The 13,354-nt window shown below is 45.4% G+C and overlaps 1 pseudogene; it reads left to right on the top strand.

Moving 5' to 3' along the window:
- Positions 1-113: 113 nt before the first annotated feature.
- Rbx1-ps2 (ring-box 1, pseudogene 2) lies at positions 114-433 on the top strand (annotated as a pseudogene).
- The last annotated feature ends 12,921 nt before the right edge of the window (positions 434-13,354 follow it).

Genomic DNA, 13,354 nt, shown 5'->3' with positions numbered 1-13,354 from the left:
CCATGGCATTTGAGCCATGGCATGCACACATGTACACACAGCACCAAAGAAATCAAATCAAAGACAAGATAAGAACATCTGCTATCTTGAAAAGGAAACATCATTATGTTTCAAAAATGGTGGCAGCGATGGGCCTGGATACCCGCAGTGTCAACAACAGCAGGCTGAGGCAAGAAGCACTTTTAAGTGAAAAGGTGGAAGGCAGTGGCCCTGTGGCCTGGGAGATTGTGGTTGATGGCATCTGTGCCATCTGTAGGAACCATATTGTGGATTTCTGCACAGAATGTCGAGTCAACCCAGTTTCCGCTACTTCCAAGGTGGGCTCTTGCATGCACCTGTGCTGCTCATTTCTGCTGACTCTTGCTGGCTCAAGACACAGCAGGCGTGCCCATTGAAGAACAGAGGGTGGGAATTCCAAAAGTGTGGTCATTAGGAAAGGGCCTTCCCTTGAAGCCGACCCATTTGTTATTAATTTAGCGGCTTGCCTTCCTGTTAATTATAAATGAAGTAGAACCAGGTGTTTTCTCCTCCATTGTCTTTGCAGCTTGCTGTTCCTGTAGCCATATTGTATTTTGTCAAATAACGTCCAAAGAAAGAAAAAGTTAAAAGAAAAAAAGCATCAATACACTTTCGGTTCATAAAAATTTTAGGTTTAGTATTTGAACAGACAATAAAAGTATTTGCCAATTACAGGTTTTCATAACTATCCCCCCTTCTATCTTTATTAACTTTTCATATTTTTTGGATAGTCTAATATTTAAAATTTGTAAATTTTTTGTGCAAGTGTCTGTGTGCATGGTTGTGTGGAGGCCAGGGACACAGTTCAGGTGCTATTTCTCATGAATCACCTACCTTGGGTTTTGGGACAGTCTCTAGGTGGCCAGGAGTTTGCTAAGTAGGCAAGGCTGGCTGGCCAGGGAGCCCCAGGGAACCAGGGTCATGACAAGCAGTATTTTATGTGGGTTCCTCCTCCTCCTGCTCCTGCTCCTCTTCCTCTTCCTCCTCCTCCCTTTCCTCTGCTCCCCACTGACCCCTCCCCATCTCCGTTTCCTTTTCTTTTTCCTTTTCCATTTCCTTTTCAGATGGGTATGCATATCTTCATTGAGTTGTGCTTGCTGTCCTAACAGTCCTGAGCTCTCAAAATCCCCATCCCAGCCTTCCAAGTACCAGGACAGCAGGCACACACTGTCATATTCATAGGTCTCAGTTTCTTCCCTTAGAACAAATCACATGGTACCCAGATATTTCCTATACACCCTCGTCTGATTTCCGAGCGTGTTTAAGGCCCAAGCTTCCTTCTTTGCACCTCCCTCACGACAGTTCCTGCTTACACTTCTCCCTGGCGCCAACTGGTTTGCGTACAATAATTGTTTATTACGTTTGGCATTTTGTGGCTTGGAAAGGTCTGCCTTGTTGGGCAAGCTCCAATTCCTAGAGATTACAGGGGCTCCCGACAAGAACAGCATTGTGACACGCAAACCGACCAGCCAGAGCCAGACTTCTATTTGCCCTACAACCCAGAGGCAAAATTCTTCCAACCTTCACCACCCCAGGACCAAATTCCAGGCAACCAGAGAACACTCCTAGGTCTTAAAGTCATCCAGAACGATTCAAACTGCAACGTCTAAACTGCTCACTCTCCCAGCACAAACCTCAATGAAAGCCCTGACCAAAGCTCTCCCCACCCCACAACCCTCCACTCCCTCCCCGGTGCCTCCTGGCCACGCCTTTCCGTGTACGCCTGCATGGCAGGTGTTTTCCCTCATTTCTGGGAACTGTGAGTGTGAAGCTCTTCCCTAAAGCCCCTCCTGTTTCTCCACAGGCCACACATGACTGATCGTATCAGAAAAGAATGTAGGACAATCTTCTAGAGCTTTTCCTGCGCTGATGCAGATGCTAACAAGCCATAAACGTAAGAAAAGAAAATGAACTGGGGAAGAACTAGGAGGAGGGCCATCCTGTACGCTGCGGACAGCAAAGCAGAGAGCGTGTCTGCTTCCTGTGTGTGCCAGTCTCCTGCACACACTCATGCCAGAATCCACAAATTTGAAATAGCATCTCCCCGATGTTTCTTCAGTTATGGGTTAAGATTTTGTTACCTTTTATATGTCCCTGGCAAGGGATCTGTTAATATTTATGTCATAGGCCTTCCTGGGAATGAGTTCATTTAAGTAAACATTAATTGCTAGTCTTCCTTTATGCTCTGATTTCCTATTGTCCATAACTCTTCAAAATTATCTGGGGAATACTTTAATAAATGTCCCCCATCTCCTTTTAAAAATGTTTATCTTAAAAATGTAAACAATTTACTATTTTTATGTGTTTACCACATGCATGCAGCACCCACAGAGGCCAGAAGAGGGCACTGTATCCTCTAGGACTGGAGTTATATTTGGTTGTGAGTGCTGGGAATCAAACCCAGGACCTCTGGAAGAGTTGTCAGTGCTTTTAACTACTGAGCCCTCTCCCAGCCCCATCATCATCTAGACCACTAATGCTTTAACAGCATCCTCACATTAAAAAAAATGGGGGTTGGGGATTTAGCTCAGTGGTAGAGCGCTTGCCTAGCAAGCGCAAGGCCCTGGGTTCGGTCCCCAGCTCCGAAAAAAAGAAAAAGAAAAAAAAAATAAACGCCTCAGTGATTAGTAACACTGGCTACTCTTGCAGTGGGCTTAGGTTCAAGACGAAGCAACCATACAGCGGCTCACAATCACCTCAAACTCCAGTCCCAGGGGATGGGAAACCTCCTGACCTCTGCAAGCACCAGGCATGCATGCAATACACATACATCCTTGGGGGCAAATACTCAATAAAAATAAATTATTGAAAATAAAAGTAGGGCTGGAGAGATGGCTCAGTGGTTAAGAGCTCCCCACTGCTCTTCCAGAGGTCCTGAGTTCAATTCCCAGCAACCACATGGTGGCTCACAACCATCTATAATCAGGTCTGGTGCCCTCTTCTGGTGTATCTAAAGACAGCTACAGTGTACTTATATATAATAAATGAATAAATAAATCTTAAAAAAAAAAGAAAATAAAAGTAAATGTCAATTGCCATAAGAAATAGATAATTTAAATAAATCCAGCCCTCCTTGACCTTTGCAGGATTCTGCACGTCTATAGTCTTAAAGCAGGGAACAAAACTATTCAAATGCCCTGAGGTGAGGGGGTCCCTCTCTTTAGTGGTATAGCCACTAGCTAGCTGCCTATCTGCCACTAAATAACCCCTCCCCAAAATTCATGCAAGGGACAGTAATTAAATACAGAGGATCACCAGAAAAGAAAAAAGGAAGAAAAGAGACAAGTTAGGAGAGGCACTCCATGTTAGGAGAAGAAAGATCTCCCCAGGAGTGAGAATGGGCATAAAAGACCCTACTGGGGGTGCATCTCTCTCTCTCTCTCTCTCTCTCTCGCGCGCGCGCGCGCGCGCGCACACATGAAATGGGAAATATCAAACCACTGATATTTCCACAGGAGCGCCCCATGAATACGGACACCTGGAAGGGTACCCCACCTGCCCATGTGGAGCACCCCTCTTCTCTGTCATTATACTGTTTGCACTTTTCTCTGAACCTCCAGTTGGAGCCGCTTTCCTCACCATCTCCTCTCCGATGGCTGCTGCATCTTGTGAATGATTTCGGAAAAGCTCTGTGCCTTTGAGTGTCTGCCCCGCCTTCAGCAGGTACCTGCATGGGTTCTGCACCAATGAGCCTGGGCGTCACCACCAGTCGGCCGTCGGTTGTGTAATCAGAAGGTGTGAGCAACACAAATGCCTTTCACCAGTGCACCCGTTCCTTAGTTAAAAACAACAACAATGCCCACGTAGGGTTGCGGAGGACCAGTCTGCCAGCTAGGAGTCCCCGCTGTTCTCACTCTGGAGCATGAACCACCCCTAGTTCCTTTCCTAAGCATCTTAGTTATGAACCCCTATTTAATGCCTTCCTATGCTACCTCATTTAGGCAGATTTCTATTTCTTGCTAGAAATTGCCAGCCACACAATCCAAATGATAGCTTTATTTTTAGATGTCATTCTTTTGTTCTTAACTATATTGCCAAACATGAAAATGGATATAATCAATACACAATACTGTTAATAACAGAAACAATAATGATAATAAACTTTGAGTGCTTACTAGAAAAAAATTACCATGTATATATATATATTATTTACAAGTCTCAACTCACAATACCTTCTCAAGGAGCGGGCAGGATACTTCCGAAATGATGGCAGATCCCTACCTTTCTTGTCTTTGTGACTCACCGTAAGTGTGATCTGGATTTAACCTCTTCTTTTTAATTTTGAAACAGAAGTTCTCACTACATTACCCAGACTAGTCTTAAAGTTATGATCTTCCTGCCTCAGCCACCCAAGAGGCTGGGATTAGAAGCATGTGCCACCATGCCTAGCTTAGGGATGTCTAACAGGCAGAGCATAGCACAGTGATGGGCTACCAAAGATCAGGTTACACAAAGACCACGGCCTCTGTTTACAGCTGCTTGTTCTTGCTCAGTTTTAGGGGGAAAGTCGCTGTGACTTGTGTTAGAGCAGGGAGATGCACACAGTCAGTGTGTTAGTGGGACTTTTCATCGCCATGACACATTACTACCCACAAACAACTTTAGGGGAATAAAGTTTTGGCTCATGGCTTGCCCATGTACTTGGTTAGAACACCACAGTAGTGGGAGATTATGGAAAAGATGTTCTTTGCCTCATGGTGGACAGAGAAAGTAAATTACAGAGAGGGCTCAGGCGAGATGTAACCATTGAGCACATATACCAGTGACCTATTTTCTCCAAGTAGGTCCTGATTCCCATTTGAAAACACACACACACACACACACACACACACACACACACACACACACACACACACACACACACACAGTACAAATGCTGTAACAGGGGCAGGTCATCCCATAGGCTAAGTGGTGACTATCCAGGACCCAGCAGCAAGGTCAGAGCAATCTCCGAGCCTCTCTTTCTAACTCTATTTGAGCACAGCGCCCTCTCAAGCGGGGCTTTTGATGTTCAGATGCTAGAGCAGCTCGTGTCATTCAGAAATTCCACATGCAGCTGTGTGCTCTGTCCCTGAGAACCAGTCCCGCCCAGCACTTTGATTACCCTAGCCAGTTTGACGGGCTGCATGTGAGGGTGGCCGGAGTCCCATCTTTGAATGACTTGCTAATAATGTCATCACGTTATGAGTCTATCGGGGGAGTAATGCATTGATTAGCTATAACCCTCCAGATGCAGGCACTCCCCTAAAAGCCAAGCAGCTGGGAATCGGTCAACCAGCCTCTGAGCTTGTACAGGGCACATCCAAGCCATGGCATTCTGCCTTTGGCCCCCGAAAGGCTCATATTCAGATCATGATGCAAAACACACTTATTCCATCTCCAAGGGTCCCCAAAGTCTTAAGAGTTCCAAGACTGTTCACTGCTCAATCTCAAAGTCTTCGGTGAGATTCAACGCTGTGAGAAAAATAAAAGACAAGTGATATGCCCCTGTCATACAGGCACAGAGGAAACACTCCCATTACAAAAGAGAGAGTCTGAGGAACAGAGAGGAAGCAATGGATCAAACGGAGGTCAAGATGCGGCAGGGCAAACATTAGCCCCATGTCCCAGCATCACAGGTGAGCTCCCACAGGCTGGGACAGCTCCACTTTTTGACTTTGTCATTTGCGACCCATATGTGGCCTGTTTGAAGCTGGTTCTACTCTGGGCTGGCAGTGCTTCTTCACCAGCTGCCCCGTGGTCTTGGCATGTCTACCTTCCTGGAGTCTCCACTGTCTTCAGTTTTATGCATTGCCTTCTGAGGGGCAGCTTGCATGCTCCCTAGCCCTGCCACACACTGTCTGGCCTCCTCGTCCTTCCTCTAAGATCTGGGTGGAAGACTCCATGATCCCATCACTCTTGCCTTCCATTAATCTCACAAACCCAAACCATGGTCATCTGGACAACGCCAAGGTCTCCTGCCTATTAGCAATGTAGCCGGGCTCCCATGGACCACACCGAGTACTTGGGTGGCCAAGCAAACAAAGTCTAGGGTAACAATTTCCTAAGCAGCTCTGAGTAAGTGGAAAGATTCAGAAGCTCCATTCTCATAAAATAAATAAATAAATAAATAAAAAACAAAAACAAAAACAAAAACAAAAAAAACAAAGCCAAAACAAAACCCCAAAGGTCTTCCAAATGATTTCACTCTCTTATATTCTTGACCCGGTAACGAATGGGTTTGGCCAGTTTCTGAGATACCTGAAGAATCTCTTTCTTGTGGGTGGCAGAGGAAGCCCGAGTCGATGTGTAAAGAGATGAAGTCATGCATGCACGGGTATTGCTTGATACAGGCATGGCCAACGACTCGGATGCCTCAGGTCCATGGGAGTGGCAAAACCATCCTCGCATCTGAGTGCACATTTTGGAAGGTCACCAGAGGTGCAAAACCAGCAGCTGCAGCTCCCTCCTCCCGAATGACTGCACCTGAGACTGCTCCCTGGAGAGCCCTCCTATGCCCAGACTGGCTAACACCTCCTGTTGCATATAACGAACGTGCCGAGGCTCAGGCTTGTTGTGAGGTTGGTGCAGAGTGTGTACAGCCCACCCAAATCCAGTTTTTCTGTGTGTATCTGTATGTCTGTCTGTTCCTCCTCCAGTCTCTTACCCCAGTCAGCTTTTCAGGCGCAAGCTGTGCAGGACACGGCACCTTTCTTTTTCCTGGTTCGAGGTCCATGGGTTCCTTTAAGCTGTTCTAATCTCTGAGAGCCATGTCCTGCCTATCCGTGTGCTCCTTTTCTGAGCAAGCTTTTCCACTTTATTTCATCATTTGTTTTAGTTTCCCCTCCATTGCTGTGACAGAACAGTCTTGACCAAAAGCAATTAGGGGAGAACAGAGTTTATTCCAGTTCACAGGTTTCAGTCCGGCGAGGGAAGCCAGGGTAGCCACTCACAGGAACCCGAAGCAGATGTCATGGAGAAACGACACTCAGCCATCCTCAGCTAGTTTTGTGCTCACAGAATGGTGCTGAGCCAACGGGCTGAGCCCGCCTCCAACGATTAACAATCATGTCAATCCCTCGGCTGTAATTTCCTTCTCGGCTGACTCTAGGCTGTGTTAAGGGATGGTTAAAGCTAACAAGGACAATACCAAATCCCAGTGTAAACGGCAGCCTGACTGCTGAACTGCCTTGAAATCTCTTCCACCGAACTGGTCCGCCAGTTATATATATGTGAATATATATAAGTACACTGTAGCTGTCTTCAGACACACCAGAAGAGGGCATCGGATCTCTTTACAGATGGTTGTGAGCCACCATGTGGTTGCTGGGAATTGAACTCATGACCTCTGGAAGAGCAGTTGGGTGCTCTTAACTGCTGAGCCATCTCTCCAGCCCACGGTCCGCCATCTTTAAACTCAATGTCAATCAAAGTCTCAGAACAGGACAAAACATAGACAAGTTACTGATCAGAATGTCACGTGTGGGGGCTGGGGATTTAGCTCAGTGGTAGAGTGCTTACCTAGGAAGCGCAAGGCCCTGGGTTCGGTCCCCAGCTCTGAAAAAAAGAACCAAAAAAAAAAAAAAAAAAAAGAATGTCACCTGTGGCCTTGAGTCCAATTCCCGATAGAGTCCTTGTTTGCATCGGAAACTCCATGAGTAGCCTTTTCTATCCATTTCCATTGCAGCAGTTTGGTCTGCCCATTGAACTTGGCTTACGACACTCTTTCTTTAGGCTGCTTCTTGAAATTTCTATGAATTCTTCTCACAAAGACCTAACCGTGCAGTCAGGATTAAATGCCACAGCATTTAATCTTTTGGTACTAATTATCTGTGGTATTCAGATTTCCTATCACTGTGGCAAAATATCTGTTTGGACAAATCTAAAGGAGAAAAGCTGTATTTGGAATGTTGGTTACAAAGTTTTAGTCCACCATGGTGCAGAAGAGCTCTTTTTTTTTTTTTTTTTTTTTTTCCTTTTTTTTTCGGAGCTGGGGACCAAACCCAGGGCCTTGCGCTCGCTAGGCAAGCGCTCTACCGCTGAGCTAAATCCCCAACCCCAACAGAAGAGCTCATATCACAGTTGCCAGGGGTTATAGAAAGAACGTCATGGGCGCTGGCTGGCTTACTTTCATTTTCACCTCTTATCTACCCAGCCGCCAGCCGAGGGGATGGTGCCGCCCTCGTTTAGGTGAGGTTCCTGTTGGTTAATTCTCTTTGAAAATGTCCTCATAGACACACCCAGAAGTGTGCCCTACCAGTCACACACTTCTCAATTCCAACAAACTGACTATCAAGAGTGGGGTCTTCAGCCAATAGCCAGTGAAGACCAGAATCTTGTAAACAGGCAAGACACCGTGAAAATGAGCCCTTCTCTAGACACTCCTCCAGATGACTGCAGCAGCCCTAGCCAGCTTCTTTGACTTCAGTCGTGTGAGAGATTATCAGCTAAAACTACCCAGTTGAACTATACCCACATTCTTAAACCACAGAAACAATGATACAAAAATTTTTTTCTTATAAATGACAACATTTAATTGGTGCTGGCTTACAAGTTCAGAGGTTCAGCCTATTGTCATCAAGGTGGGATCATGGCAACATTCAGGCAGGCATGGTGCAGGAGGAGCCGAGAGTTCTACACGTTCATCCGAAGGTAGCCCGGAACAGACTGGGCATCCTCAGGCATCTAGCAGGAGGGTCTCTAAGTCCTTCCCCACAGTGACACACTTCCTCCAACAAGGCCACACCTTCTCAGTAGTGCCACTCCCTGGGCCAAGCATATGCCAACCATCACATTCCACTACCTGGCACCCAAAGGCTTATTCAAACATGAGCTTATGGGGGCCAAACCTAAATATAGCATAATGCAAAATACATTCAGTCCAACTTTGAAAGTCCCATAACCTATAGCAGTCTCAACTGTTAAAAGTCCAAAGTTCAAAGTCTCTTCTGAGAGTCATCCTATCACTTAACTGTAATCCCAAAAGCAAGACAGGAAACCAGCTGGGCAAACTCTAAACTCTCATCTCCATGTCTGATGGCAAAGGGGTCTTCAGATCTCCACTCCATTTCATCTTTGTTGACTGCAACAAACTTCTGTCTCCTGGGCTGGTTCCACTCCCTGTTAGCCACTTTCCTTGGCAGACATCCCATGCTCTGGCATCTTTAATATCTTGGGGTCCCCAAGTCAACTGCAGCTTCACAGTTTCTTGTTCCAGTGTCTGGGATCCACACATGATCTTCCGGGCTCCTCCAAAGCTCTCTTCTCCAGCTCTGCACTCTGTAGTACTCTTATGTTCAGGTTGATCCACTCCATTGCCACTGCTGCTCTTGGTGATCATACTATGATACTGTCATCTCCAATACACTAGGGTCTTCTGCTGCAACTAGGCTTCACCAATAGCTTCTCATAGGCTCTCTTCATGGTGCCAAGTCTCAAATCCTTTGCATGACCTCTTCGGTCCTAGGCTGTCATCTGCAACTGAGGCTGCACCTTCACCAAGCGACTCCCATGGCCTCTCACAGTGCCTAGCCTCAGCTGCTCTTCATGACCCCTTGATACCTTCAAAACCACCTGCGTGACTCTTATACATCACCAAGTACAGCTGTAGCATGAGGTACAACCTTGGCTATCTCTGGAACACAGCCTCTTTCTGCTCTCAGAAAACACTTCCCAGAAGATTTCACCTCAGTGATGCTGGTCTCTTCTTAATCACCACTAATTCCTTAGCTCCAGTTAACCAACATCAATTGTCTCAGTCATCCCTTCTATTCTGGGTTCTAAAGCCAGAGCCACATGGCTGAAGCTGCTGAGTTCTGCTGCTTGCAGGAGCTGGAACATGGCCCTTGTTCTATTACACTATCACTAGCTTTGTTTTCCAGCTCCTTAACTGCCTAAACTTGGCTGTCTTGGATCTTGTTCTGTAGATTGACCTTGAACTCAGAGATCTGCATGCCTATCTCCTGGGATTAAAGGTGTGTACCACTACACCAGGATTTAAGCTTTTCTACACCTAGAACTTGCTCTGTCTGTCTCAGGCTGGCCTTGAGCTGAGAGATCTGTTTGGCTTTATCTCCAGGGATTAAAGGTTTGTTCTAAAGTGCCTGGACTTAAATTTAGCTGGGTAGGGTCTTGCCCCAGGGTCATTACTCCCTTAATTCAATTTAATATTCCTGAACACAGGATTCAGCACCATTTCATTTCCTGGTGTCTCTTTAGTACTTGAACCAAATATTTTGTATTTTTCCTTTCTCAGCTTGCTCCTTTTCATTAAAATGCTCTTCATAAGAGTGAACTTTAATAACCACACAACAAACTTCATACCAGGCTGTTTTGAGACTTCCTTTTTCAAAGCAATTAATCTAAATCTTTTCACCTTAGCCTCAGGCAGACCCTTGGATAATGGCAAAAAAGCAGCCACATTTTCCCCAAAATAACACAAAAACAGTCTGTAGGCCACATATTGAAATTCTCCACTGAAACCTCTTGGGTCAGGTCCACACAACTTAAATCACTCTCAATAACAAAGTCTTCCATATTCCTACTAAGATAGCCCATTAAGCCCCATTTAAAGCCTTCCACTACTATCCCAATTCCAAAGTCCCAAAATTTACATTCTTCCAAACAAAAACATGGTCGGGCCTATCACAGCAATACCCCAACCCCCTGGTACCAACTTCTGTCTTAGGGTTTTACTGCTGTGAACAGACACCATGACCAAAGCAAGCCTTATAAATGACAGCATTTAGTTGGGGCTGGCTTACAGGTTCAGAGGTTCAGTTCATTGTCATCAAGGCAGGAGCATGGCAACATCTAGGCAACATGGTGCAGGAGGAGCTGAGAGTTCTACATCTTCATCTGATGGAAGCCAGGAACAGACTGCACAATAAATGTTTTTTTAAGCCATGACTTTTTAGAGTATTTTGTTACGAAGCAATGGCTAATTAATATAGGGTGTGCCTTTGAGATCACCACTAGAGATACACACAGGAACTAAAGCTTGTCCAGCTGTCCCAGGTCTCAGGGGGAACCAGAGCTCCAGGCTGGAGATAAGCAGCCAGACCCAGTACCAGTGCACTCAACTATTGTGCGTAAGGCCTTGTAATGAAACAGTGTCCGGTTGGAATTTGTTTATAAAATATGTCATTATTGTTTAAGCGACCTAAGTCCTTAGAAACTGCTGTTGTAAAAATTCACTGATACCCACACTGAGGGGGAGAAATTATCAGTATCTATCAAAAGGCACAAATGTCTACCAGCTCAGCAGGTAAAGATGCTCCCTGCCATGCCCGACAACCTGAGTTCAACCCCCAGGATCCACATCAGGGGAGAAGAACCAGCTCCTGCAAGTTGTCTTCTGACTCATGGGATGCAGGCCATGGGATGCACACACGTCCTCTCACGCTCATAAGTAAGTAAATGAAGTGTGCTAATTTTTTGAAAAAAAAAAAAAAGAAGATGCAGAGAAGGTACAACTGTTTCTCACTTTTTTTTAAAGATTTATTTATTATGTATAAATACACTGTAGCTGTCATCTTCAGACACACCAGAAGAGGGCATCAGATCCCATTACAGATGGTTGTGAGCCACCATGTGCTTGCTGGGACTTGAACTCAGGACCTCTGGAAGAGCAGTCAGTGCTCTTAACCGCTGAGCCATCTCTCCAGCCCTGTTTTTCACTTTTCAATCCCACTTATCCCGTGGAAGTTGTTTTTATAAGCTATGGCACTAATCTCTATACATTGGATTACTAGTCAGAGAACTTCACGGCGGTACACAAGCACTTATGATCATCTGTGGTTTTTGTGTACAAAGCAGCAAAACTACCGAAAGCAATACAAGTGTCCACGATTAGGGAATTTGCCTGGATTCTGAAAAATATGTAGCTTAAAAAAAGAATCAATTAGATCTGTTGAGTCTTAGAGGAGTGGAAAGATAAAACTTCCGTACCCTTGAGAATTCTCTCCCTAGTGTTTCCTCTAGTTAGTCAAACTGGTCCTAATCTGGCTGCTGCTGTGAAGGGATGTAACTAAGACTGAGCTTACGAGAGGGAGATCAGCTTCAGTGGGATTAAGCAGGTAGGGCGTACGCTGGCATACATACTGTGAAGGTAAAAAGTCCGTACGCAGAGAGTCTTTGTTCCTGGATGTGAAGACAGAGTGTAAAGAGCAGCCTTGAAGCTGACAGAGCTTGAAGCTTGAAGAGCAGCCTTGAAGCTGACAACTAGGAAGGAAATGGGTGCCTCAGCCCCATCTCAGGAACGAGCTTAGCTCTGCCAGTGGCCAGAACAAGCCTGAAGTGGCTCTTCCCTCCAGCACCTCTAGTCAAGGACTCAGCCTTTGAACAGAGGACTGAGTCATGTGGTGCTCACTTACTAAGGCTCTGAAATAATAAATGGATGTGGTTTTCGAGCTGGTAAGTTTATGATAATTTCACATAGCAGCAGATAACCAAGGCAATAGATTATTGTATCAGGAAACGCGATCCTATTCAGCTTGCTTTCAATAAACATTTGTAGGGTGAGCTTGTGTGTGTGTGTGTGTGTGTGTGTGTGTGTGTGTGTGTGTGTGTGTAGTGTGTGTGTGGGGGGGGCAATCAAGCCCAGGACCTTGTTCATTTTAGACAAACCCTCCACCACTGACTTACCCCTTCATGCCTATTTGCCATGTAACAAAAATTCTCAGGAAAAGCATGGAAAATTACCAATGGCTGCTTCTGGAGCAGATGGTAGGTGGCTCTCACTTTCTGTTTTTATGCTCACCAACTATTCGAATTGCTTAGGATAAGTACATATTTTTAGGGAGGAAAAAATGGAGCAAAAGTATTTGGTGAATTTGCCATCCCAGAGGTCTAAATATTACCATATTCAGTTCTGTCTTAAGGCTTTTAAAAATGCTTTTTGGGGAGCTGGAGAGATAGCTTAGTAGTTAAGAGCACTGACTGCTCTTCCAAAGGTTCTGAGTTCAAATCCCAGCCATCTGTAATAAGACCTGACACCCTCTTCTGGTGTGCTTAAGACAGCTACAATGTACTCATATACATAAAATAAATAAATAAATAAATCTTAAAAAATCTTTTTGGAATAAGGTGCAGTGTCAGTAATCAGCTCTCAGGAGCACTGTCCTTTCAGTTTTGGATATTAGCTATTAAATATGCTAAGCATATGTGCCAAGCATTCATGTGGTACAAAGCAGCCTGCAGACACCGTCCTCCCCAGCACATCCTGAGCCTCTGCTGCTTCCCCTGGCAAAGCACAGAGCTCCATTCACCTGGTATTCCGCATCCTTCCTGTGTGAACCAGGAAGAAAACCTAATCTAGCCAGAGCCTTTAACCAGATCTGCTTGGATACCAGTAATT

Source organism: Rattus norvegicus, chromosome 3 (assembly GCF_021556685.1).
Source record: "Rattus norvegicus strain SHRSP/BbbUtx chromosome 3, alternate assembly SHRSP_T2T, whole genome shotgun sequence".
Classification (NCBI taxonomy): domain Eukaryota; kingdom Metazoa; phylum Chordata; class Mammalia; order Rodentia; family Muridae; genus Rattus; species Rattus norvegicus.
The sequence above is the reverse complement of the archived record's forward strand: the minus strand, read 5'-3'. Positions and strand labels throughout refer to the sequence as shown.